Here is a 6,287-nt window from a genome sequence, read left to right on the forward strand (position 1 = left end):
TGGGGATTTCGACCACTGGGAGGCAGCCATTCATTTCAATGGGGGATTTCGACCCCTCGGTGCCCGTCATTCATTTCAATGGGGGATTTCGACCACTGGGAGCCAGCCATTAATTTCAATGGGGGATTTCGACCCCTAGGCGCCCGCCATTCATTTCAATGGGGGATTTCGACCCCTGGTAGCCCACAATTCATTTCATTGGGGGATTTTGACTCCTGGTCGCCCGCTATTCATTTCAATGAGGGAATTCGACACCTGGGAGACCGCCATTCATTTCAATGGGGGATTTAAACCCCTGGTAACCCGCCATTTATTTCAATGGGGGATTTCGACCCCTGGGCGCCTGCCATCCATTTCAATGGGGGAATTCGACCCCTGGTAGCCCGCCATTCATTTCAATGGGGGATTTCGACCCCTGGTAGCCCGCCATTCATTTCATTGCGGGATTTCGACCCCTGGGCGCCCGCCATTCATTTCATTGGGGGATTTTGACTCCTGGTCGCCCGCCATTCATTTCAATGGGGGAATTCGACCCCTGGGAGCCCGCCATTCATTTCAATGGGGGATTTCGACCCCTGGTAGCCCGCCATTCATTTCATTGGGGGATTTCGACCCCTAGGCGCACCCACCATTCATTCCTATGGGGGGATCTCGATCCCTGGTAGCCCGCCATTCATTTCAATGGGGGATTTCAACCCCTGGTAACCCGCCATTCATTCCTATGGGGGATTTCGACCCCTGGGAGCCCACCATTCATTTAAATGGGGGAATTCGACCCCTGGGTGCCCGCGATTCATTTCAATATGGGAATTCGACCCCTGGTAGCCCGCCAAACATTTCAATGGGGGATTTCCACCCCTGGTAGCCCGCCATTCATTTCAATGAGGGATTTCGACCCCTGGGAGCCCCCCATTCATTTCAATGGGAGATTTCGACCCCTGGTAGCCCGCCATTCATTTCAATGAGGGATTTAAACCCCTGGGAGCCCACCATTCATTTAAATGGGGGAATTCGACCCCTGGGAGCCCACCATTCATTTAAATTGGGTAATTCGACCCCTGGTAGTCCGCCATTCATTTCAATGGGGGATTTCGACCACTGGGAGCCAGCCATTCATTTCAATGGGGGATTTCGACCCCTAGGCGCCCGCCATTCATTTCAATGGGGGATTTTGTCTCCTGGTCGCCCGCCATTCATTTCATTGGGGGAATTCGACCCCTGGGAGCCCGCCATTCATTTCAATGGGGGATTTCGACCACTTGGAGCCAGCCATTCATTTTAATGGGGGATTTCGACCCCTAGGCGCCCCCGCCATTCATTCCTATAGGGGGAATCTCGACCCCTGGTAGCCCGCCAAACATTTCAATGGGGGATTTCCACCCCTGGTAGCCCCCCATTCATTTCAATGAGGGATTTCGACCCCTGGGAGCCCCCCATTCATTTCAATGGGAGATTTCGACCCCTGGTAGCCCGCCATTCATTTCAATGAGGGATTTCGACCCCTGGGAGCCCCCCATTCATTTAAATGGGGGATTTCGACCCCTCGGTGCCCGTCATTCATTACAATGGGGGATTTTGACCTCTGGGAGCCAGACATTCATTTCAATGGGGGATTTCGACCCCTAGGCCCCCGCCATTCATTCCTATAGGGGGAATCTCTATCCCTGGTAGCCCGCCATTAATTTCAATGGGGGATTTCAACCCCTGGTAACCTGCCATTCATTCCTATGGGGGATTTCGACCCCTGGGCGCCTGCCATCCATTTCAATGGGGGAATTCGACCCCTCGGTGCCCGTCATTCATTTCAATGGGGGATTTCGACCCCTAGGCGCACCCACCATTCATTCCTATGGGGGGATCTCGATCCCTGGTAGCCCGCCATTCATTTCAATGGGGGATTTCAACCCCTGGTAACCCGCCATTCATTCCTATGGGGGATTTCGACCCCTGGGAGCCCACCATTCATTTAAATGGGGGAATTCGACCCCTGGGTGCCCGCGATTCATTTCAATATGGGAATTCGACCCCTGGTAGCCCGCCAAACATTTCAATGGGGGATTTCCACCCCTGGTAGCCCGCCATTCATTTCAATGAGGGATTTCGACCCCTGGGAGCCCCCCATTCATTTCAATGGGAGATTTCGACCCCTGGTAGCCCGCCATTCATTTCAATGAGGGATTTAAACCCCTGGGAGCCCACCATTCATTTAAATGGGGGAATTCGACCCCTGGGAGCCCACCATTCATTTAAATTGGGTAATTCGACCCCTGGTAGCCCGCCATTCATTTCAATGGGGGATTTCGACCACTGGGAGCCAGCCATTCATTTCAATGGGGGATTTCGACCCCTAGGCGCCCGCCATTCATTTCAATGGGGGATTTTGTCTCCTGGTCGCCCGCCATTCATTTCATTGGGGGAATTCGACCCCTGGGAGCCCGCCATTCATTTCAATGGGGGATTTCGACCACTTGGAGCCAGCCATTCATTTTAATGGGGGATTTCGACCCCTAGGCGCCCCCGCCATTCATTCCTATAGGGGGAATCTCGACCCCTGGTAGCCCGCCAAACATTTCAATGGGGGATTTCCACCCCTGGTAGCCCCCCATTCATTTCAATGAGGGATTTCGACCCCTGGGAGCCCCCCATTAATTTCAATGGGAGATTTCGACCCCTGGTAGCCCGCCATTCATTTCAATGAGGGATTTCGACCCCTGGGAGCCCCCCATTCATTTAAATGGGGGATTTCGACCCCTCGGTGCCCGTCATTCATTTCAATGGGGGATTTTGACCTCTGGGAGCCAGACATTCATTTCAATGGGGGATTTCGACCCCTAGGCCCCCGCCATTCATTCCTATAGGGGGAATCTCTATCCCTGGTAGCCCGCCATTAATTTCAATGGGGGATTTCAACCCCTGGTAACCTGCCATTCATTCCTATGGGGGATTTCGACCCCTGGGAGCCCCCCATTCATTTAAATGGGGGATTTTGACCCCTCGGTGCCCGTCATTCATTTCAATGGGGGATTTTGACCTCTGGGAGCCAGACATTCATTTCAATGGGGGATTTCGACGCCTAGGCGCCCGCCATTCATTTCAATGGGGGATCTCGATCCCTGGTAGCCCGCCATTCATTCCTATGGGGGATTTCGACCCCTGGGAGCCCACCATTCATTTAAATGGGGGAATTCGACCTCTGGGTGCCCGCCATTCATTTCAATATGGGAATTCGACCCCTGGTAGCCCGCCAAACATTTCAATTGGGGATTTCCACCCCTGGTAGCCCGCCATTCATTTCAATGAGGGATTTCGACCCCTGGTAGCTCTCCATTCATTTCAATGGGTGATTTCTACCCCTGGTAGCCCGCCATTCATTTCATTGGGGGATTTTGACTCCTGGTCGCCCGCCATTCATTTCAATGGGGGAATTCGACCCCTGGGAGCCCGCCATTCATTTCAATGGGGGATTTCGACCCCTGGTAGCCCGCCATTCATTTCATTGGGGGATTTCGATTCCTCGGCGCACCCACCATTCATTCCTATGGGGGGATCTCGATCCCTGGTAGCCCGCCATTCATTTCAATGGGGGATTTCAACCCCTGGTAACCCGCCATTCATTCCTATGGGGGATTTCGACCCCTGGGAGCCCACCATTCATTTAAATGGGGGAATTCGACCCCTGGGTGCCCGCCATTCATTTCAATATGGGAATTCGACCCCTGGTATCCCGCCAAACATTTCAATGGGGGATTTCCACCCCTGGTAGCCCGCCATTCATTTCAATGAGGGGATTTCGACCCCTGGGAGCCCCCCATTCATTTCAATGGGAGATTTCGACCCCTGGTAGCCCGCCATTCATTTCAATGGGGGATTTCGACCCCTGGTAGCCCGCCATTCATTTCATTGGGGGATTTCGACCCCTAGGCGCACCCACCATTCATTCCTATGGGGGGATCTCGATCCCTGGTAGCCCGCCATTCATTTCAATGGGGGATTTCAACCCCTGGTAACCCGCCATTCATTCCTATGGGGGATTTCGACCCCTGGGAGCCCACCATTCATTTAAATGGGGGAATTCGACCCCTGGGTGCCCGCGATTCATTTCAATATGGGAATTCGACCCCTGGTAGCCCGCCAAACATTTCAATGGGGGATTTCCACCCCTGGTAGCCCGCCATTCATTTCAATGAGGGATTTCGACCCCTGGGAGCCCCCCATTCATTTCAATGGGAGATTTCGACCCCTGGTAGCCCGCCATTCATTTCAATGAGGGATTTAAACCCCTGGGAGCCCACCATTCATTTAAATGGGGGAATTCGACCCCTGGGAGACCACCATTCATTTAAATTGGGTAATTCGACCCCTGGTAGCCCGCCATTCATTTCAATGGGGGATTTCGACCACTGGGAGCCAGCCATTCATTTCAATGGGGGATTTCGACCCCTAGGCGCCCGCCATTCATTTCAATGGGGGATTTTGTCTCCTGGTCGCCCGCCATTCATTTCATTGGGGGAATTCGACCCCTGGGAGCCCGCCATTCATTTCAATGGGGGATTTCGACCACTTGGAGCCAGCCATTCATTTTAATGGGGGATTTCGACCCCTGGGTGCCCGCCATACATTTCAATGGGGGATTTCGACCCCTGGTAGCCCGCCATTCATTCCTATGGGGGATTTCGACCCCTCGGAGCCCACCATTCATTTCAATGGGGGATTTCTACCCCTTGGAGCCCGTCATTCATTTCTATGGGGGATTTCGACCACTGGGAGCCAGCCATTCATTTCAATGGGGGATTTCGAACCCTAGGTGCCCGCATTTCATTTCATTGGGGGATTTCAACCCCTGGGAGCCCACCATTCATTTAAATGGGGGAATTCGACCCCTGGTAGCCGGCCATTCATTTCAATGGGGGATTTCGACCACTGGGATCCCACCATTCATTTCTATGGGGGAATCTCGATCCCTGGTAGCCCGCCATTCATTTCAATGGGGGATTTCGACCCCTGGTAGCCCGCCAGTCATTTCAAAGGGGGATTTTGATTCCTTGGCGCCCGCCATTCATTTCAATAGGGAAATTCGACCCCTGGTTGCCCGCCATTCATTTCAATGGGGGATTTCGACCACTGGGAGGCAGCCATTCATTTCAATGGGGGATTTCGACCCCTAGGCCTCCGCCATTCATTTCAATGGGGGATTTTGACTCCTGGTCGCCCGCCATTCATTTCAATGGGGGAATTCAACCCCTGGGAGCCCGCCATTCATTTCAATGGGGGGATTTCGACCCCTAGGCGCCCCCGCCATACATTCCTATGGGGGAATCTCGATCCCTGGTAGCCCGCCATTCATTCCCATGGGGGATTTCGACCACTGGGAGCAGGCCATTCATTTCAATGGGGGAATTCGACCACTGGGAGCCAGCCATTCATTTCAATGGGGGATTTCGACCCCTAGGTGCCCGCATTTCATTTCAATGGGGGATTTTGACTCCTGGTCGCCCGCCATTCATTTCAATGGGGGAATTCGACCCCTGGGAGCCCGCCATTCATTTAAATGGGGGATTTCGACCACTGGGAGCCAGCCATTCATTTCAATGGGGGATTTCAAACCCTAGGCGCCCCCGCCATTCATTTCAATGGGAGATTTCGACCCCTGGTAGCCCACCATTCATTTAAATGGGGGAATTCGACCACTGGGAGCCCGCCATTCATTTCATTGGGGGATTTTGACCCCTGGGCGCCCGCCATTCATTTCAATAGGGGAATTCGACCCCTGGTAGCCCGCCATACATTTCAATGATGGATTTCAACACCTGGTAGCCCGCCATTCATTTCAATGAGGGATTTCGACCCCTGGGATCCCTCCATTCATTTCAATGGAGGATTTCGACCCCTTGGAGCCCGTCATTCATTTCAATTGGGGATTTTGACCACTGGGAGCCAGCCATTAATTTCAATGGGGGATTTCGACCCCTCGGTGCCCGTCATTCATTTCAATGGGGGATTTCGACCACTGGGAGCCAGCCATTCATTTCAATGGGGGAATTCGACCCCTAGGCGCCCGCCATTCATTTCAATGGGGGATTTCGACCCCTGGTAGCCCACAATTCATTTCATTGGGGGATTTTGACTCCTGGTCGCCCGGCATTCATTTCAATGAGGGAATTCGACCCCTGGGAGCCTGCCATTCATTTCAATGGGGGATTTAAACCCCTGGTAGCCCGCCATTCATTTCAATGAGGGATTTCGACACCTGGGAGCCCTCCATTCATTTCAATGGGGGATTTCGACCA

The sequence above is a fragment of the Vanacampus margaritifer genome, unplaced genomic scaffold (genome assembly GCF_051991255.1).
Source record: "Vanacampus margaritifer isolate UIUO_Vmar unplaced genomic scaffold, RoL_Vmar_1.0 HiC_scaffold_22, whole genome shotgun sequence".
Taxonomy (NCBI): domain Eukaryota; kingdom Metazoa; phylum Chordata; class Actinopteri; order Syngnathiformes; family Syngnathidae; genus Vanacampus; species Vanacampus margaritifer.